This window comes from Equus asinus, chromosome 2 (genome assembly GCF_041296235.1).
Source record: "Equus asinus isolate D_3611 breed Donkey chromosome 2, EquAss-T2T_v2, whole genome shotgun sequence".
Lineage (NCBI taxonomy): Eukaryota > Metazoa > Chordata > Mammalia > Perissodactyla > Equidae > Equus > Equus asinus.
This window is the reverse complement of record NC_091791.1, coordinates 185588677-185611544: the sequence shown is the minus strand read 5'-3', so window position 1 is coordinate 185611544 and position 22868 is coordinate 185588677. Positions and strand designations below refer to the sequence as shown.

Below are 22868 nucleotides of genomic sequence, written 5' to 3'. Positions count from 1 at the left end.
TTAATTATATCTCCCCAACAAAACATTATTAAGAAAGTAAGCTAAAAAGGATGTGGAACATCTTAAGAATGCCAAACATCACAGTCCACTGGAATTGCCATAGTAGCCACATATGTAATTTTAGACTTTCCAGCAGCCTCATTAAAAAGTTTACAGAAAATAGGGGCCAGCCTGGGGTTGCAGCGGTTAAGTGCACACGTTCCGCTTTGGCGCCCGGGGTTTGCCGGTTCAGATCCTGGGTGCGGACATGGCACTGCTTAGCAAGCCATGCTGTGGTAGGACTCCCACATATAAAGTAGAGGAAGATGGGCATGGACGTTAGCTCAGGGCCAGTCTTCCTCAGCAAAAAGAGGGGGATTGCAGCAGTTAGCTCAGGGCTAACCTCCCCCCCACCAAAAAAAAAAGTTTACAGAAAATAATTGAAATATGGTCTGTATTTTACACTAACAGGACTTCTCAAATCAAATCTTAAATTTTCTTGCAAATAGTTGACTATTTAGATTTTTTAAAAATGCAAGTGAAAAAGTAGATTCATATAACCAAGTTGTTCCAGACATACTTCAAAGTTTTCCAATAACTCAATCACTCATCAGTTTTAAAATTAAAATTTCAAAAAGATCAGTGCTTCAGTCACAGTATCCCCATTTCAAGCACTCAGTATCCACTTGTGGCCGACTAGTGACTACCATGTTGGGCAGCACAGGTGCAAAATGTCAGGAAATGGTTCCTGCAACAGGAGATCGTACAGATAGCAAAGCCCACGACATAGGCAATGAGCAGCACTACCAGACAATAGATGAGCAAGAGCAGCAGTTCTAGAACCTTCATCGGCTATTAATAGCATAACCGACACTTTTTGAATCATTGGTGTAGAGAGACATAACCCAGGAATGTGCAGAGGAGGAACAGAGAGACACCATGCAGAAGATGCTGAATGAGATTTGGGAGCACATGCAAATGGTCTCTCAGGATTTATGACACCAATTTGGGAAAAATTAGGAGGGCATCTGAGGATAATACTGAAAGTGCCTTAGAAACAGTGTTTCTATAAAATGTTCTTTTTCTGTCACTTCGTACTCAAAGCAGTGTAGTGTAAATGACACAAATGTTAAAGAAACATTTCTTTGAGTGAGAACTAGTAGAAACTGTAGGGGCGTCTAAACTACGAAAATAATACATGCACATTCATTTGATCTTTCAAATAAATGTTACATTAATAGCCCCATGACGAGCTTACCATCTGCTTTCCTGAGAACAATTATGATCCTGAATATGCTACACTTACATAAAGTATTACAATAAAGAATGTGGAAGCATGACGTCATTCAGTAGTGTAGCAATTTATAAGTATAAAGCTGTCTAAAGTACAATGAAAACAAAGACTAAACTACAAAGAAGTAACTTCTTAGTGCCCATATTCTAATGACAGGAATCCGGTAAAACTGGCATACATCAAGCTCAAACGCGTTCTGCCCACAAGAGTGATCTAACATTCCCTATTACTCATGTGTCCTGCCAACATTCACCCGAAACCATTTAAGCTAAAGCATTGGTCAGATTCTTCCAGTGCTCTATAGCCCCAGCTGATAATCATTAGGACAGAAAAACAGTATTCTGAAGTATTATGTCAAACTGTGGGTACTGTTCTAGGGGATTGAAGCAGCAGGAGCTCTGTCTACACCCGCTGAGCACAGAACATGTCTACCTGCAGTCCCGCTTCTGACTTCAGCACCTGCGACTCAGCCCGAGGGCTCTCTCTTGGCCCAAAGGGCAGACTGTACATGTCTGAGAATTGATGCCCTGAGGATAAAGCCACAGAGTTCCACAGAGGGATTCTGCTGTGGTACCCACAGTGGATATTCATCTGGTAACACATTCTTCATTGTCTTCTTTCCCTTCCCACTGTCCCAATCCCCGACCAGTTTCCCCAACGACCAACGTTCACTCAAGTCTTTGTCTGGGAGTCTACACACACACACACACACCCCACGAGGCACAGAGATCATGACATTTTAGAACGTACACCAATGGTAAAGAAAAGAACATAAAAGCTTCCAGAGAAAAATAATTTGACTTTCTATGGTTCAAACTTAGAAACATTAGACATCATAATTGAAATATCTAGAAGAAAGTGATGTAAAATTTTGAGGAAAAAATGATTGAATATGATCTACACTGAGCCAAACTACAAATAGAGCATTTGGCTAGGTGTTTTGCATTAATTTCTCAGGGACACAATATTTCCCATTCTCTTGTTCTTAGGGATGCAATTAATTCCCATTCATCTCTGGAAGATTAGTTAGCTTTGCTCCTTCAAAATGAAAAATGGATACAGAGTGTCTAGGAAACAAGGGCTCTAACTCCAGGGAGAAGAAAAGAAAATTCCTAAGACAGACAGCTGTACAGCACGCCCTAAGAGAAAGCAATGTAAACTGGAGGAAGAGGTGTTCTGGAAAAGATGGCTCCAGGGGGAACATGAACAAGATCCCCTCACATGTTAGAAATACGTATATGCATAATCTCTCATTATGCTCAGTAACATTCACCAACATCATCAACAGAATGAAAAATTAAAAATATATAGAGACAGAGAATAGATGTAAAGTTTTCTAAAATCTTTTAAATGTATTTTCTACAAAGATTTTAGGAGTAGGTATCAAAGACTTTTTGACTCAGCAGAATAAGACTGGTTCAAAGAAGAATGAGAGAATTTTTATTTATATATAATACATATAAATATATATACAAAATCAGCCTCTCAAATCCAAATGTGTACATATATGCATATACACACATATAAGTACAAGCGAATATATATGCAGACACACATACATATGTGGCACAAACTACTTATCCAAATAAAGGAGAAGGGCAGTTTCCTAATGAACCTATGTAAAAAACTATCTTGCTTTAAAAAGTAAAGAGAACTCAAATTATTTGTTCCAGAATTTTAAGGCATTAGCGAGAACGATTTACCATGTAAAGGATGCTGCACTGTAGTTGGAATAAGCATAGATTATTAAACTGAGGTTTAAAGATAGGTGAAAAAGAATGAGAGGTTTCTCATACACGGAAAATAAAATATTTAAAAACGTTAACAGAAATATTCCAAAGCAAATAACCACAATTAGTAATACCTTATCACAGTTTATCAGTTTCTTCAGTCCTATGTAATTAACTCTGCTTGCAGTCCTACTGCATGAAGTTATCCACTTCTAAACTAACAAGAATCCCGGCAATTCAGAGTCCACAGTGGGACAGTCAGAGACCGGTCTAAGTGCTGGTGTTCTTAGCTCCAAGGCCCATCCCCAAGAGTCTACTTCTTGAACTATCAGCAGTTAAGGACACCTGAGACAGTCCCTCTGAGACTGTCTCTCTTTGTTGAAGACAATTTCTAGCTCACAGCTTTTAGAACAACCTTCAGGAAAGCGTGAGAAAAAAATAAAACGCCAACTGCTAATGATAAGACTTAATGACTCTAATTAATTCATTACAGTAATCAACAATATCAAATGAAGAAATATGGAATAATCTTCTGGAATAGATTTCATGAGGATTTGATCAATATTTATCTTGGGGGTGAGAACATATTAAGACAGCAAGGGCATTGACACCTCTCCAGGGACTTCCAGTTCTTCCTGGAACAAATTTATATTAATGATATTTTACCTGTGTTAATTAACTTAGGGAAAGCTGAGGTTCTTTTCTCATTGTACAACTCTTTCTATAGAGCTTTTGCAATATCTTGAGCTTAGGTATGAATATGGAACAGACCAAATGAGTTTAGTTATTTAAATACAGAATTCTGGAGATAAATAGTAGAAGAAATAAATAACAGATTGTGGCCAGTGAAAACAAAACTTGAAAGGTGGAAGTGATGGCCAAGGAGATGGCTGCTCTCCATGTAAGATTTGTAGTAAAATGTGACTATTTAACCTGTTTATTATTACTTTAATTTTTAAATATAAAAAGAATGAAAAATGAAGAAATGAAAATAATGATTACGGATACTATTTGAAAAGCTTAATTACGAAAGAAGATAGACAAGTGTTGTGAAGCTGATGGGATATGGGGTTAAAACAAGGTATTTTGGTTGCTTTAAGATGGAAGATTTTGTTAAGATAAAAATAACAAAGTGTATTAGTCAAAAACAGCTTCTGCACACAGTATTAAGAGAAAAATGGATGTTACAGAGTTTGGGGAAAGGAATCATTTGGAGGGGCAAAGTTTTGTGGTCCACATCAGCATTTCAAACCCAGGAACCCCCGCGCAGAAGCTGAGCACGCGAATTTCACCACTATGCCACCAGGTTGGCCCAAGGAGGGGCAAAGCTTCGAGCATGTGGAAAGGGAAACGATTCAGTGTATGAGTTGCAGAGGCCACAGGAGCTGGTAAATTGAAATAGTATTTATTACTATTAATTTTAATAGTATTTAATACTATTACTATTACTATTATTATTAATAATAATTCAGAAAAATACTATTCTAACAGACACTAAAAAGTAATTAGATAAAACATCTTTTCCCGATTAAAAATTTTAACAACCTAGTAACAGTTACACTAGTAACAATAGGCATAAGAAAATGAGGGGAATGCCAGTTTCAATTATATCTATTTCTATATCTATATCTAATCACACCTATAATCTAGTAAGGCCCTAACCAGTAATGATATGACATGGTATGTGGCATCATAAAACTGGCTCTGGCACTTCCAGACAAGCAGTAGCACATCTGCCCCTCTGGTGGTCAATGTGGGGTACAGGGTGATGGATGTTTTGCTTAGTTTGTTTTTTTTTTGAGGAAGATTAGCCCTGAGCGAACTTCTGCTGCCAATCCTCCTCTTTTTGCTGAGGAAGACTGGCCCTGAGTTAACATCCGTGCCCATCTTCCTCTACTTTATATGTGGGACACCTGCCACAGCATGGCTTGCCAAGCGGTCGTAGGTCCGCACCCAGGATCTGAACCGGCGAACCCCGGGCCTGCAAACTTAGCCGCTGCAGTACCCGGCTGGCCCCCGGGGTGATGGATTTTTGACGGATGGCCACCACTCACTCATTTCTCAATGCTCAGCATCATACCTGCCAATGGGAACTAACTGAAAAGGTCCACTCTATCTCGTGCAGAATGGAGCGTTCATAGTCCATCTGTCAGCAATAGGAACAATTTAATTTTTAAAATCTATTTTTATTTATTTTCTTTTTCTCCTTAGAAGCCTAAGCCTGGCTCGTTGCCTGGCACAGCTCCTTCCAGGCTGTTTGCCAGTCAATCTGCTGAGCGAGTCCTCAGCCCTGGGCTTTGGTTAACCACCTGGAAGCAGCCTGGGGCTGCTTTACTGTCTGGACCGAGTACCTGAGCATAAATGAGCAGCAGCAAGAACGGGAGAACGGGAGTGATCCAGACAAATAATTTACTAGCGAAACAATCGACAAGCTAGTGAATGGTACTGGGACACCTTGTTAACTGTATATATGAAAAATTAGATTATTTATGACACATGCTAAATTTTTTAATTTCATATATATTGAAGGGTTGAACATAAAATTAGAACTATACAACAATGAGAAGACAGAGGGGACTATTGTTCAATGTTGTCACAGGGAATGCTTTTCTAAGTGTAAAATCAAAGAAATTATAAGTGAAAATATTGATAGATTTGGTGATGCATGTACACATTAAATTTTTTTTAAATGTGTGTAGGAGAAATCACACAAATCAAATTTAATGATGAATAAAAAAGCAAGTACACCAAAAATTAGCTAAAAGGTTAATAAACTAAATATGTACACGGTTCTAACAAATCAGTATGAAAAACTTGAGCAACTAATTAGTTTAAGAAAGAGTAGTTTAAAAAAGAATAAGGAGTGAAAAATTCAGATGGGAAAAATAAATATAATAAATATATATAGCTAGTCATACTTAATAGCAGCAAAATCCATTAGATCAATATTATAAAAGAGAAATTGGCAATATTAAAAGCGTCTAAAATCTCTAAAATACATTTAACATTTAGAATAGTAATATTTAAAATATTTAAATTTAATATTTACAGTCTTTTGACAGAGAAATTAAAACAAATAATTTGTCAACAATTGCTAAAAGTCATGATTTTGAAAATATTTTAAGTCATAGGAAAAGGACGTGATAAACTATAAAGAGAAGAAAAAGTAGATACGATTGTAGTTTCAGTGAACGGGGTGAAGGTGTGAGCATCAAAACATTAGAGAGAGATTGCTTTTTCTAAGAGATTAGGTTAAAAATAATTTTATGTGTTTGTGTTTTTCTCCATTTTATAAATTTCTACAGTTCCATTTATTTGTTTTTAATATGTAAAAACATGATCAGTGGACCCAGAAATGATGTCGCTTGCAAAAGAAATTCCTTTGCAGTATAAAATCCTTATAGGAATGGTAATTTCAGCATATGATATATACTACACAAATTAATAAATATGTATAATAGAGACAAGCTTTGTGGTTAGTGTGCTGGGGTGGATAATCCCCCTTGAAGATGTGCTTTTAGCAGAAAGGACAATGAACTTTGTAGGTAATTTGTCTTGTGAAATCAGTATTCCACTTAGCAGAAAACCTTAAAATTAAAATGAGTAAGTACAATTTTATTTGTCAAATTATTTCTTGAAACGCAATATTTTAATGTAGTGACAGTATACTGAAATAAGCATTTTTATGCCCCAGTAAGTTCCACTGATACATCATTTCTAAAAATAGTCTCATAATACATATCAAACACCATAAATTTAATCTGACCGTTATTTCTATGAATTCTAAGTAAATAATTAAAGATGTAAGCTATCAAATTATTTACAAACACACTAATTGAAATTTTACGAGAGTGACGTCAAGACCCAGGATAGAAAGCCAATATTAAGAAAATGGTCAATTAAAATATAGTACATATTAAAAAGGCCAGTTTTATTTATTTTTTCTGGATACTTTGTATAATCCAATTTATAGGCGCATGTGATTATAACGTTTAGTCCATTAACAAGACTGAAATATAAAACTCATGTTCTTTTGTTCCCTATTGACCAAAACAATATTTTCTTCTAAAGCAAGAAAAGTCCACTCTGATTTCTTAAACTCTGCCAAGCATACTCATGGATTTCTCCTTTTTTGCGTACAAAATTTACAAGCTCGTAATCAGTTGATTTTCCCGAGTGCCATCAGGTTTCTCATTGGCTGCATGATACCCTACTACACAGAACAGCAAAAACACTGGGCGGTGCATTATCAATTTCCTGGGCTCCAGGGATGGATGGACACAAACACGTAAATACTTTGGCAAAAGACTCAGTAATTGTCTTGCTAATGCTTTTCGAGAAACAAGTGTGACCATGCTGACAGCCTGTAGCGCTGTAGGCGAATTACAGAATCCATCTTCCGTCTGAGCGACCACTCTTCCGAGGCTCTTTGCGCGCTCCAGGAACCCTCGCTCTCAGCAGGAATGCCATTATCTGTCTGGAAATGTTTCCGCTTTTAGAATTCTTTACGTTCATTCAAGGCTGAGCGAAAGCTGTGCTCTTTTCCTCTTCGCTTTTGAACGACTAATTCCTCTCTCACCTCTCCAGCGATGATGTTTCATTTTCTAAAACAAAGCTCACTCTGCGGCTGTTTCAGGCAAAGCTGCACCGGCTGGTCCAGCTACGTCACAGACTACATCCGCCCACCAGGGAAAACTTACCGGAGACGGCGGATCATCAGGAATTTTGAATACACTTCCCCTCGGCCTCAAACTGAATTGCTTCAATTTTCCTGTGCCTTGATGATCTAGTACCAATCTCACACATAGGGTAATCTCTTTCTAAAATACTGCTACAGCATGGAGCTCTCACCACACGCAAAACGGCAAGATGAATTCAGACATAGTTTCCAGCTAAATTTACTAAAAGCGAAGACCACAATCATAGGAAATAAGTCAAATAAAATTTCAATTATTAGCTGAATTGTTAAACTTTAAGCACCAATACTAACCCCAAAACGAGCAATGGAGAAGCACTGTACTTTAGGGAGCGAAACTATTTAAAAATCTTACTTTGATGCACATTTACACCTGTCAATAAAATTATTTCCAGTTTCTCAACTTTTCAGCTGGTTTACCTTGTGGAAGCCACAAGTTCTCTCAATTTCTTTTTCTTCAAAGATGAATGAAAAGGTCTGCATATTCTACGTCAAAAAATTGTTATGGTTAAAAAAAATGAACCTTCCTGGTGCGTAATATGCACGCAACAAAAAGACGGTAAAAAATCACTGAGGTATTTTGTACAATTTTGTCATTAGCAAAAGTAGTGCACAAACACTGGTCCTAAAACTGTTGATCTCATTAATCCTGTGATGACAGCTTGCCTTTCCAGTAAACGCTGTTTTGTTGTGCTTTTCTCATTTTCCTTCCTCGTCTATTGCTATCACACTCTTGGCTTCTACATTTTACTGCAGTCAACCTGCTTTCTATGACATTGCTTATCCTCCTTCTATGACACTGTGAATTCTGAAAAGAACTAACTACATTTGTTAAAAGAACATACAAAGAAGAAAAAGTGGTTTCAAGGGACTATGTTAAGCTTTCCATCTCTTAAACAAAATTGCACAGGCTATCTACTGACCTATCTATCTATCTCTCTGTATATGTGCTGTGTGTCATCTGTTTTAGGATCTCAAGACAATTTTTGTCCCTGTTTTTTTTTTTTTTACCCGTTTTATGAATAGCTAATGTTAATTAACATAGGGATAGTTGATATATTATTAAAATTGAGATAAACAGTGCTTTCGACAAGATAAAAAGATACAATAACAGAATGTTGAAGGGTCATATATTTATAGCTATAACTACTTTTGAAAAGTTGTTTTAAAATCACCTCTTACAAGAAAAAGCTTTATTTTTGTTTCTTAGATTAACGTGATCATTTAAGATATGAGAAAATGTACTCATATGAAAGTTTAAGAGTTTTCTTCAGCCACTCCTTCGGATTAAGAATAGTGGACCATTTTAGCTGTAAATGCTCATTCAAATTAACTAGAAAATAGCAACAAAACTCTTGGTTTCCAAGGTCATTTTTAAACTAAAACTATCGTGACATAAAAATACTTTATATTTTTATATTTTATTTGCATCTCTTATGTAGATCATATTTCACTTATTAACCCTTATTTGTGTTGAAATTTTTGTTTTGAGGTGATTGTAGATTCACATGATGTTGTAAGAAATAATGCAGAGAGATCCTGTATATCCTTCACCTCCCATATTAACATCTTGCATAATGATAATATTATAACCAGAAAATGTCATTGATACAGTTTACCAATCTCATTAAGATTTCAGCAGTTTAACACACACTCATTTGTGTATATGTGTGTCATCTTTCTTTGGCCTGTCACAATCAGTGTGTTACACGACATTATCTATTTATAAGTATCATGTTAGCAACTCCTCCTTCTTGGTTTCAAAAGCAAATAATTTTGGAGTGATAACTTCACAGCTGAAATATACACTACTGTTTCTCTGGTAACTAACCTAAAGCCTTGGGATTGAGATTACGTGGGGTTGTTACTTCTGATCAACTGAAAAATATCCTTCCCCAAAGCCAGTTACCAAGGACTTACCTAAACTCCGGTTAAGTTCTTCTAATCATTCCACCAGCTGATTAGGAGTCTCTCCTACTACAGAATAGTTATGTGATAAGTTTGGTAAAAGCCGGTCTTACAGATTTTTTCATTACTAAATTTTGAGAGTAATGGTATTTTTGTCAGATTGAGTAAAATTACTACCATGCAACTAGCGATTTTCCAAATAACACAGTATTTCCAGATTTTGTTAGTTGTAATATAGCAGTTTTAATTGAGATAAAATACATGGAAAGTCTATTTGAATAGATATATAACACAAACAGATAGAAATATATGTGGTTTACATGCTAAAATTAATGTAAAGGATATTTTTAATGTACTGCTTTAAGCTAATTCATGTTTACTTATAGTTATTAACCCATATTGTTAATTATAACATATTGTCCTTACTGTCTACAAGGGAATTATATATTTTGATATAATAAAAGCACCTAGAAGGTATGCAACAAATACCTATATTGAATTCTTCCACAAAATAGAAAATTAAAAAGAAAAAAAACAGTCCAAAGTTCATTTCTGTGACCAACATAAGCATGATACCAAAATATGACACAGACATTCTGAAAAGTACAGGCTAATGTCATTCATGAACATAGATGCAAAAGTCCTACAGGAAATCAGCAAATTAATCCACTACTGTAAAATCTGGTCCACACTGTATGAATTCCAGTGAGAAAGAGAAAACAGCCTCGGCCATCTGGGAGCTGGCCTGGCACCATCATCTAGGACTTGCTGTTGCTAAGATCTATCCTGGTCATCACAGCTAGGTTTTGATTTTCTCCTATTACATATAGATCATTTCACAGCACACCAACCTCAGACAAGGCCATGCTGTGATCAAGATGAATCAAGATACAAAAAAACAAAAAGGATCACTCCATTATCGTGTGACACAGATACTTATCTCCAAACTCATTAAGTTGTATCCGTTCCATATACATGGCTTTTTGTATGTCAATCATACCTCAATAAAATGTTTTTAAAAAAATAATGACTGTTCACAGCACAGAATAGCAAGCATTACCCTAGACTGGGTAATATGAGTTATTGCTATTCCTTTACCAATGACAGCTTTAGCCTTGTTTCATTTCTTTCACTTGATAGATAAGATTTGATTAAGATATCCAATCATAAAATTGTCCCCATGTCCTGAAAGCATCCAATACAGAGCAAAGTCCAGCTTCCTTAAATGCTCCCGAAAATCACCTAACCCATCTGAATCTGCACGTGCTTTCTAACAGCCCCTTAGCGAGACAGCCTGCAGTTCTCATGGAGTGTGTTCTCTCTTGCTGCAAGAATCAATCAACCCAAGTTGTTAAAATACAGGAGTCTTCATGGTGAACTGTGGCTTGAAGCCAATGACATCAGAAACACAAAGATGATTTCATAGTCCAAAAGCAACCAGGGTAATACATGAAGATAATTAAGAAAAATTTTATGATTATCTGAATACATGAAGAGAAAGAATTTTATGAAATCCAACATCCATTCATGAATTTTTAAAAGTCTTTGTAAATTAAATTTAGTCAGTTTTCTTTGTTAGATATACTTAGTAAAGTAGGAAGGAAAGGCAAATTACCTAATCTGATAACAATTACATACAAAAACCAAAATGCACAGTAAACATAATAAAATTCTGGAAGCTCTTTCTGTGGGTCAAGAACCAAGTAAGAGATACCCACAATCTTTTAGTGCCTATTGTATTAAAGGTCCTATTTGATGAGATAAGCAAGAAAAGAATAAAGTGAAAGGACTGTAAGGAAATACTGTGACAGATGACACCACAGTGTGAATGCTATAGACAAAATCAGTTGTATTCTTGTACACAAGCAAACACATTTTTGAAAAGATACCACTTAAAACAGGATAAAACTACCCATAAAAACTTAATAAAGATGTACCAAATTTCTATGTATTATATCTTTAAACATTATAAGACAGTATTGTAGGAAATTAAAGATAAAAAAATAATGATATACCTTGTTCTTGGCTTGGGTTTGTTTAATGTCACTTCTCTCCAAATCCAGATTGATTTAGAGATTTGATGCTATCAATTTTTTTTTCCAGAAATGTCACTCCAGTTCTAAATTTACATGGAAGTTCAGAGGATCAAGAATAACCAAGACTCTATTGAAGAAAATTGAAAAAGGAGAACAAGGTACTAGTAGCTTTATTATAAGTTATAGTAATTAAGACAGTGTGCTATTGGCCCAAGGGTGGGCAAAGAGATACGTGACAGAGAATAAAGAGGCCAGAGGCTGACCAATTCATGTTTGACAATTGTAGATATGAAGAATTTAGCACTGCAAAGAAGTAAAGGAAGAGCGATCTTTTCAACACAGTTCTAGGATCATTTTACGACCATATAGGAAAATTCTATTAATGTCTATTTCACACCACATAAAAAATCAGTTCCTGGTCTATTGTTGATATAATTCTGAGAGGAAAAACAACAAATCTTCTATGAAATAATATAGGAAGATATTGTCATTTACTTGAGTTAGATAAACATATTTGGGGACATAAAACACGGTAAAAATAAAAAATGATTGATAAATTGGATCATATAAAAATTAAGAACTTTTATTCATCAACTGACTCTATGAAGAGTGAAAAGAAAGTTGCTAAGTGGACGCTGACAATGGATTAAACAAGAAATAGTCACGTCTAAACTAGGTAAAGAGCTACAAACCAATTACATAAAGACAGGAAATCCTAAAGTAAACTAAACAGATTTGAAGAGGCACTTCACGTGTTCATATAATCAAAAATATATGAAAAGATGATGAATATATTTTAATTTGAGAAAATCAAAATTAAACCCACAATGAGATACCACTATACGTTATATAAATATTTAGGCCAGAATGTGTACAATTAAGATGACTGAGAGTGCCAAGTGTTAGCGAAGATACAGAGGAAAAGAAATTCTCATACACTAGAGGCAGTAGGGAATATAAATTGGTGCAACTTTAGGAAATTGCTCTTAACTTCTAAAATTGAATCTAGGTATAATCCATGACACAGAATTCCACTTCTAGGCATATTTCCAATAGAAATGCAAACACATGTGACCAAGAAACATATACAAGTTCATTACAGAATTTTCCATAATTGCACCAAACTGGCAACAACCTAAATGCCTGTCATCAGTAGAATAGATAAATAAGTTGCCATATATTGGCACAATGGAAAACTCCACAACAATGAAAATAAATCTATAGCTACATACAAGAAGATGAATGATACAAATATAATGTTGATGGAAAGAATCAAATCACAAAAACATTGTATCATTCTATTAAAATAAACTTCAACAAAACAGTTACAACTTCAGTATAGTCTTATAAGATGCATATAAGGTGATTTATGTGTTTGCAACCTTTTCAGGAACAAACAAGGCTTAGTTGGATAATCTGATATGATTTAATATAATTAATAAACTTATTATCAAAATAGTTAAACCTCTCTCTCAGTATTATATCTCATCTAGATAGCCTACAGTGAGGGTTGTTTCACTAGTTTTGAATGAGTGGAAAGGAATTTCATAGGCATTGGGCATCTTTATCAAATTTATAGCATGTCACTGAAAATTATTGCCACAGTCCGTCTGTATATGTTAGCACATCATCACTGTTATTCTCTTCATTTCATCAAGGGTGGTGATTATAGCTTATCTCCTTCACCTGGTATGAAACCAATCTAAATCATTAGTATAAACTTTAACTTGTTTTTTTTTTTAGTGCAGAACGATTACATTAACACGTGCAAAATCATAACGTTTATTTTACAACCTACAGAAAAAGTAGGTCACTTTTTCGAATTGTCAGTTACAAAAATAGTACCCAGAGAAATAAAGCAAAGCGGTAGAGTTGAAGTGCTTTTCACTTCTTCAAGTTGAAAATTATATATGCTTTCAAGTCAGGAAGACAAAACTATATTTGGCTTGGCCCATTATCATTGAAAAGGAAGGCATTTTATTCTTTCTTTAAAGCAAGAAAAGTATGTTTGTAAAGGAAGAATGAATATTTTACTCAATCAACATTTATTTATGTTAACTCTGGCTACTAATATTAACTGAGGAGGAAGGATATCTGTTTCCCCAGTTCAGCAGCTATTTCCTAAATAGCTTTTCAGTACTTAAGAATATCTAGCACTCCCTTATCTGCGTTTTTATGTAGTTCTATAAATGCACAATGTTTCACACACTAGAACAATACAGTTATGCTATAAACAGGGTACACTCTGGCATAAAGAACACGAGAAGGCAGTGGAATCACACTTATTATTCCTAAATGGGGAATTCTTAACAAATGGTGCCTGTGTGATTAAATAGCATATGTAATTGCTAACAGTGTTAACCTGTAAAAATAATCATTTTAGGTAAAGACTTAAAATGGAAATAATATCCAACATTTCTATATAGGTTCTTTTTAAAAATTTTCTCAAGGTTTATTGAGTTATAACTGACAAATAAAATAGTATATATATATAAAGTGTACAATGTGATGACTTCACATAGGTACACATTGAGAAACGATTACCACAATCAGATAAATTAACACCTCCATCACCTCACATAATTGCTGTAAGTGTGTGTACGGTAGGAGTACTTATGATTTGCTAAGAGAGTAAATCGTAAGTATACAATACAGTAGTATTAACTACAGTCACCATGGGGTACACTAGATCCCCAAAACTCACTCATCTTATAACCGAAGGCTTATAACCTTTGACTAGCATCTCCCACATCCTCCACCTCCCAGCCCTAGGTAAGGACTAGTCTACTCTCCGTTTCTGTGAGGTAGACTTTTTGAGACTTCATACATAAGTGAGATCAAACAGTGTCTGTCTTTCTCAGTCTGGCTTCCTTCACTTAGTATAGCGTCCTCTAGGTGCTTATTCCTCACTCCCATCCCCATAAATATTTTTGCTTTGAACATTTTATTAAAATATTCATTTGGTTTGAAGTCGTTGGAGTTGTACATGAAACCTACATTCCTATCAAATTGTTTTAGGAAAATCATTGCCCATCACATAAATTATAATATTCTGTTAGCTGAGATACAATAGCAAATTTTTTCTTTGAAAAACGACTTTCATGAATTTATCTTGAGACACACATGAAAATATAGGTTGTTTCCTCATGTCCTGGATGAGAGAGAATGGCTGAACTGTTGCTCACTGTTCCATAGTGAATTTATGCTTCATTTTGCTGCAATCCCTTTGGGAATATTTTTTTTGATCATATCACTATGCCAATTGAGACCTGGTTGCTCAGTGGCATTAAAATTTCCTATTCCATCCAAATCGTAGAAATGCTGTAAGATTCATGATGTATCCCAAAGATGAAAAAGGACATTCTTAACATTGTTTATTTCATTTTAGATTATTTTAGTTTTTTTCCTTCTTCTAGAGCAACATCTGAGTAGGTAATATCGGTTAGTATGTAATCAGTCATTAGCATATAGTTTAACTTTTCTTTTTTAGAAAAGTTGAAGCTTTCAGTAGGTATGAATTCAAAAACACCCTGTTTAAGGGTATTAAACAAAAGAAAAACACTTCTGTTCTCTAGGAAACAAACTGTTAGTACTGCATATTCTTGGTGAAAAGAAATACAACCCAAAATAAGATGAGGCTGAAATAAAAGTTTCATTGTTTTTCTTTCACGCAGTAAAAGGTGCATTTGTATTTTGACCTGTGTTTTCAAAATGAGTAGAATACTTTCACTCAACGAAGACGGGACGGCATTCTAGCTTTGGAACAACTCCAGACTTCCCTGTACTAGGAGATGATTTGGCTTCCACCCCCTCACCTTGCATGCAATGTAAGTTTTAAATTGTATAAAGTTTATGGGTTTTTGTATGAGGACAAGAATTCTGTGACGATGGGGATGTAGTTGGCTTTTGAGAAGATAGAAGTGACGCTCTTGTAGTGACGTTGGAGGGGCTTTAGGGCTAAGTTATTGAAAATTGTAGCTAGACATCTTTCTTCTTCCTCATTCCTGCGTCACCTGATTTTTCTACATCTGTGTCTGTCTCCATGTATCACCTGTAATTTCTGACTAAACACTGTCACTAAATAATTTTAGATAGAAATGCATAAATATATTATCATAATTTTCAACTGAAGAGTGTAACATTATAAAATGCCTTCCTTTATTTCTCATTTAAGATAGTGAGCCTTGCTTTCTTTTTCTGGCATTAAATGTCATTTGATGTCAGGAAAAGGGCTTCAGGAGTTTCACACCCAGGAACTTGATACCAGGAGTAGGTACCTCTTCATCTGTGAGGAGCTGGACTCTGCTCTTTGCTTTTCTTTCAAACAGACTCTGGTGATCCAATGGCATTTCCTCGTGCAGAGTCGCATTTTTCAGCCAGTCTTGTCAAATATTTTTTAGAAGAAATGTTCAGTTTCCTGAGAGTAATTGAAAAATTCCAGGCACATGTTTTCAGATATTGAAGGAGTCATCCTCTGCATCCACAGCAGGCAGGAGTTATAATTCATTACACTGGGGGTTTACAGGCTGGTTTCTTACAGCTGACCTTTTCTAGTTGCTTATTTCTCTTTGGGGTGTATCCGAAATATAATAAACACATTTGTTTCAGTCTTTGCTTTTACAAAAAGTCTTAAAACAATGCTTGGCACATACACTTCAGTAAAATAGACTTTTTAATCCCAGTTTTATTCACAGTGGAAAAGACTTCACATTACAAATGCCATCCAAGGAAATTAAGCCAATTGATTTTTCTCTTAATATCTATGTTTAGTACCCCAAAAGAAGTTTCAGGAATTTTGTGAAAAATTCAAGGCTCACATATTCAAGAAAAATTGAAGGGTCAATGTACATTTCTTGCCAGAAATTGATAAGTCCTCACATTCCCTCAGAAACCTAAGAACTTAAGCCCAAGAGTAACCCCATCTCCCACTTGCTCTCATTTGTCCTTTAGTACAAACTTCCTGGTATATATTTTTATTTCATATGATGCCTTTCTGGAGCATCGCATAAAAATAAATGAGGCAGAGATTAATTTTATGAAACTGTAAAACTGACCATTCAACTGTGTTTAAATAATATCCTTATTATCGTCTCAACCACTATGTATATGTTAAACTCATCTAATATATAATTAGCATTATTTTGTACTGAAGTTTTCAGGAACCAATATGAATATTTTTCATTTTTCTGCATGGTCCAGGCTTTCTGAGCAAAAGTTGTTGGTGCCTGGGTTAGAGGATGACTGAAAAGGAATCTGAGACAGAGACCTCAGGACAGAGGTTGAGAGGGCTTTCTATTTCTCTCCCAGAGCCATCACTTTACATTCCAAATGTCTGGAAAAATGTTCCCATCCTCCCTCCTGACAATTCGTTTACACTAGAGAGCAAAGGGGAGGAGGGGTAGCTGTGCAAATTGCCCCATAGAAGTGTCAGTATTCATACTTCCAGTGTCTTCTTCTATGGTGCAAATCCTTCTTTTGCTCATGCAAGTGACATTTGTCTACATCCATTTACCACATGAAGTAACAGGTCATGGGGAACTGGCATTCTTACTGTGAAGAGTAAATAATTGGTCTGATCTCTGATCCACCAATGTTGTGTTTCATGTCAGGATGAAATAAATATAGACATTAAAAACATCAAATTCTGCAAAGAAATAATTTTGTATATAAAATTCAGATTTCTCTTTATCATAACAACTTTATTTTAAAGAACTTATAATTAAGTACTCAATGTATATATTGCTGTATTTTGCCATACTAAATGCCATAGTTAGCACAGCCATTGCAACGAATGCTAACTTAGACAATTTGCCTTGTTGGGCAACCATTTGTCCAATCACAGTTTTTCTATATAACATGTTCCTACATAAATTTCAATGTAAAAAAGATGGCACTAAATAGCAAAATAATATTTTAAACCAATATTTTAAATCTAGGAAGTACTATATACATTTTTCATGAAACAGAGAGCATAATTGTATTCTACATTGTCAATCTTTGAAGTTACTCCATGACTTCGGATAGTAAAAGTGGGGAAAAGGAAAACTCAGTGGATGTGTGTTTTAGCCCAAGCCACCAGAGAGGTGGTGGAACTCTCTGCAGCCTAAGTTACTAGTTTTCCTAGGAAACTCTGGAAAGTCTTTGTAGGAATTCTTCAGTAGAGAATTTGCTGGAAGAGCTTTAGAAAGTTTACATCATTTCTTCTTCCTCCCCCTAGTGTTCCAATTACAGTTGTGTTGCACTTTTTGAAATTGTCCCATGGTGCCTGAATGTTTTGTTCTGATTCTGTTGTTCTTTTTTTCTTCTTGGCATTTAGTTTGGGAAGTTTCTTTTGATCTTTTGCCAGATTTCCTGACTCTTTCCTTGGCTGTGTCCAGTCTACTGAAGAGCTCAAAGGCATTCTTGACTGTCTTTCCAGTAGAGTGTTTTCGATTAGTAGTGTTTATAACAGATCTTTAGTTTGAGGATTTCTGGTTATCTGCCTAGGAGCTGGGCTGTGTTTAAAGTTTGCTGGAGCTATAGGTGCTAGGGGCTTGAATTATTCTAGTGTCCTTGTTTTGTCTCTTCTTAACTTTGGCCTTCTATAACTATTCCTCCTCAAACAGAGTCTGAGTCTTATGGCTCTTTCAGCTGTAATCTACTGCTATTATACTGGAGGCCTGTTGGTATGGCGGTAAGCTGTGGGGACAGAGGTGTGTTCTATAATTTTTAAATTAAATCTCAGATGGCCTCAATCAATGGGCCTGTATCTGGGAGATGTCACATTTACACATTATTCTTCAGTGGTTTAGCCATTTTTCTCCCAGTCTCCTACTGCTTTCGCTGGCTGTAGGGTCCTCAACTTATTTCCTTGAAGCCCTGCTCCCTGTTAACTGTGTTTTTTTCCCCTGAGATGGTATAAGAAGGCTGATGGGAAGCTGTAGCAGGAGGAATTCTCTACTCCCAGCTGGAATAAGGCTCCAATGCTAGAGTGGATCTTTGTTATAAACAAGATGCAGCATATTTCACAAGGATTACTCTTCCCCGCCTCCTGCCAGAGCCAAGAGGGGACATGTTTTGGATTTTCACTGTGAGAACCTGGTGGGATTCCTGGAGGTAAAGTCCATGAACATGAGAAAGCCCCCAAAAACTGAGGACCCCAGGAGTGCTTGACTCAAGCTAGCCCACACTCAGCCTCCAGCAATTCATCAAAATTACCATTTAAATGTCCCTACTAGTTTATGCTTCCAGAGTCTTCTGCTCTAGGTAAGCAGTCTCAGCTGTGTCTCTCTGGATGGACCAGATTTTTTGGGTGATGTTTTCCCTGTAATCTCAATTCCTTGATGGATCTAAGTAAAGTCACTGATTTTCACTTTCTCTAGCTTTTTTGCTTGTAAAGATAGAGGTGATATCTTCCAAGCTCTTTACATGTTAATACTGAAATCAGATGTCCTCCTGGAGTGGCTTTAAGCACCAAAATCAAGGATTGAGTGTTCATCAAGGACAGCCCTACTAGTATTGCCTAGAGATTTTGTAGCACGAATTCCAACATCTGAAAGACCTAGTTAATACTGGCTAAGATGGGAAATTAGGGCAATTAAAAAAAGTAAAACTTCTGTAGACCAACAGGTTTAGTCAATATACCTACGTAATAAGGAATAGAGAATATGGAGCTATCTGATGAGGACCAGGGCCACGAGATTTTGTGAAATCAAGGAAATCCAGTGGAAGTCTGCCCCCTCAAGACCTCATCCCAAGTTTGATGAATGTAGGTAATTCCAAAAATAACAAACATTAATATAGGAACCTAGAGTTCAAAGGTCTTACCCTGGGATGGCCTTCCATTCTAAACAAATGACTATCACTTCTCCCTCAGCATGCCCCTCCAATACCCTCCCTGATTCATTCTATTACACTAGCCTGCTGTTCACTTATGTTTTCGCCTTTAACAACTGGCTGATTTGTCTGTTGGTTCATGTTATCGTCTTTCTGATTCAACAAATGTTCTTTGTTCCATAGATTGGCCTTAGTCCATTTTCTTGCATCTAATTTTAGACCCATTGTGTGACAGGAAACTAGAATCTTAAGAAAACACAAAATGATTGGAGGTATCATTAAAGACAAGTCTCAATAACCAAGACTATTACTTCCCAATTTTTCCATGCTGTGTCACATTATGTGGGAAAGAACAACAGGAATGAATCAGTTATTATTTATATGCAGAAAGATGAAGAAATAAAATTGTTGCTATATTCAGGTTCTATGAAAGGGAAACTAGGAAAGTGGAAGCCTTGGTCTAGGTCTCAAATTCCCAGTGGTTTCAAGTTGTGACTGCTACTCAGTTCTCTAAAAACACCAAAAAACAAAAAAACAGCCAACCCTGGTTGCCTAGTGGTTAAGTTCAGCACATTCTGCTTTGGTGGCCCAGGTTCAGGTCCTAGGCAGAGACCTACACCACTTGTCAGTGGCCATGCCGTGGTTGGTGGCTCACATACAAAAATAGGAAGATTGGCAGCAGATGTAAGCTCAGGGCAAATCTTCCTCAGGAAAAAAAAAAGTTCCATCAAATAACCTGGATGTTTTTGAATCCTAGAATCTGAGGACAAACTAGTTGGCTTTAGAGATTCTGAACAATTCTCTTTTAAATACCTGGTAGAAGGTGTAGCTAAAGGTTATCAATTTAAACATCAGGTATTTTACTGTCATAGTTGTGAGGCAATTGCTATTTATTGAGGTTATTAAGTATCTTCCGTAAATGACCTTAAACGTTCATGTGATATTATTGGAAATTCTATGCTGTTTTGTAACTTATATTTCTCCTCCAGCATTTTCATGATGTCAGCTCTTGGTTCTTACATTCCCAATAGTCCCATATCCAGGAAACAATATATCCACTCTAATTCTAGACTAGAAATTAATTGGAGGCATAAAAATAAATCTAATTAGGAAATAGTATAAGAATAAAATTAATCATTGAAGTGAGAACCTGAGACTCTCCTTTAAAGAACTTTAACATTTATAATAGTGTGTAAGTCTCTATCAATCTAACTGATCATAAAGAATATCTAATTAATTTTCCTTGAAAGAATTACACTTCCCCTTTACTTATTCTTTGGCTGAATATAGAAAGCATTAGAATAAAGACCAAAAGTGCCTCTGACCCATAGCTGAGAACTAGGATATATGGTGAATATAGGTTAGTCGTATTCTTAAATTCTCAAACAATTTGGAAAACAACCAAAGCAAACTCATACAAATATATCTCTATACAACTATAGGCTCATCAATATTATGTATATGTATATGCATTTGTACATGTACAATGCATAATATATATGAAAATATATTTACAGTCATAAATGTATATTGAATTTTATAGTAAAAGATTTTTAAAATACGGTGGTGTTCATAGCATTAGACCTGGTGTAATAATGAGTATGAGATACATATATAAACTTTTATCTGGATCCCCACTTCCATTTCTCCAACCTCTATCACAACCTCCACCCCTTCCACACATAGAACATACACACCGCATTTATTCCATGTGTTCAAGAGCTCATCCCAAGTTTGATGAATGTAGACAATTCTGGCGACAATCCTGATGTATCACAGACACATTCCAGTCTGCCAAAGGTGCATGCAACCCTTAGTGCATCCATTTCTTACAGAGTAAGACTGAGGAAATCCTGCTGCATTTTCTCCAGGCAACAGTCCTATTTGGACACAGAGTAGAATAAAATGCTGGAACAAGCTGAAAATGGCAAGAGTTTCCCCTAGCTGTCAAGGACCCCTATTCATTGTCCATTATTTTTATAGGCTTTTAATCAATTTGGTCATAGAACGACAAAAATTTCTTCCTTTCTTCAATTACAAGAAAGTGATAAATGAGGACAGAGAATTCCCAAGTACTTCTGGGAAGATAACTTTCCCAGAAGAAACATGAGAAAAGGTGAATTATTTGAAGAAAACCAATTGCTTGCTTAACCAAAGAGCTATTTAAGTAAAGTTAGAAAAAAAGTAAGAAAATTAAAGAAACTGACTAATTTTCTGGAAATGATTAGATACATGGTTCATGATATCATTTACAACATATTTCTAATGTAGAAGGAAATTTTAAAAGAATTTAGAAACAAATAAAACATATTCAGCAAAATATATATTCACCATAGTAATTACCGCAATAGTATATTCTTGCCCCTTTTCATCTTCATTAATTTTGCAATTTTTTCTCATTTAATCCAGTGCCATCTACCCACCTCAGATAAAAAAGAAACAAATTCACATTCCAATCCTGATTCTCTTGAATGAATTTTATAAACATGATATATGTTTATCCACTAGAACTAGAAAATACTAGATTGATCGAATATGCCAAATGTTAGTATTCTGGATTAAAAAAGGCATATTACAACAAAAATCTCAAATATCTATACACTGCCCCACTTCAAACCCTTTCAATAAAATTTAGCTGTAACTTTAATATATGTTAAAGTTCTTCATTTGAGCTAAACACTTAAATACACTTTCTAACTAATTCTAATAATCCTATGCAAACAATTCTGTAATTATTTAGATTTCACACATGATTAAATTGCGGTTTGAAAGGTTTAAGTAATATTTTAAGGTTACATAACCAGTAAATGACAAAAGATTGGAACTGAACCAAAGATGTCTAAAACTGAAACCTGAGAGCATGACTAGTCTCACACTGCCTTTCTGCTGTTATTTGTCCCCTCGAATCCTTCACTGCCTTTCCTCTGTTATTTGTCACCCCGAATCCCTCACATTGCCCATAAGGCCCATGGTCCCCTCCTTACATCTTCAGCCTCAGCTTTCTCTTTCTCTTCTCCAAATTTGACCACACTCATCTCTTTTATTCGTTTGTTTTAAGATATTCCATCTTTTCCTTGTCTTAGGGTCTTTGTACATGTTGTTAGTTCCTTCTGCTTGGAACTTTCTTACTAGGGCTAAGTCCAATTGTTTGGAGAGAGTCATAAATGGAACCTTCTGAGAGAAGTCTTCCCTTTTCCCATCCCTCTCAGACCACAGCAAGTCTTGGTCTTTGTATTCCCTGGTACTTGCTAAATTAGCATCCAGTGCTTTCTCATGGCACATAATTAATTGTAGTTAGCGAAGTCCCTATGTTGTTGCTTAACATCTGTCCGCCACTTTTAACATAAGCCTCATGAAAGCAGAGGTTGCACAGTATTGTCCCTTGTTCTACCCCTGGTGCCTAAAGTGGT

At 35.7% G+C, this 22868-nt stretch overlaps 1 long non-coding RNA gene across 1 annotated transcript in view; it reads right to left on the bottom strand.

Moving 5' to 3' along the window:
- The window catches only part of LOC139046374 (uncharacterized), a 143086-nt gene that overhangs the window by 61010 nt on the left and 59208 nt on the right, over positions 1-22868 (bottom strand). The gene's annotated exons all lie outside the window — the stretch shown is intronic.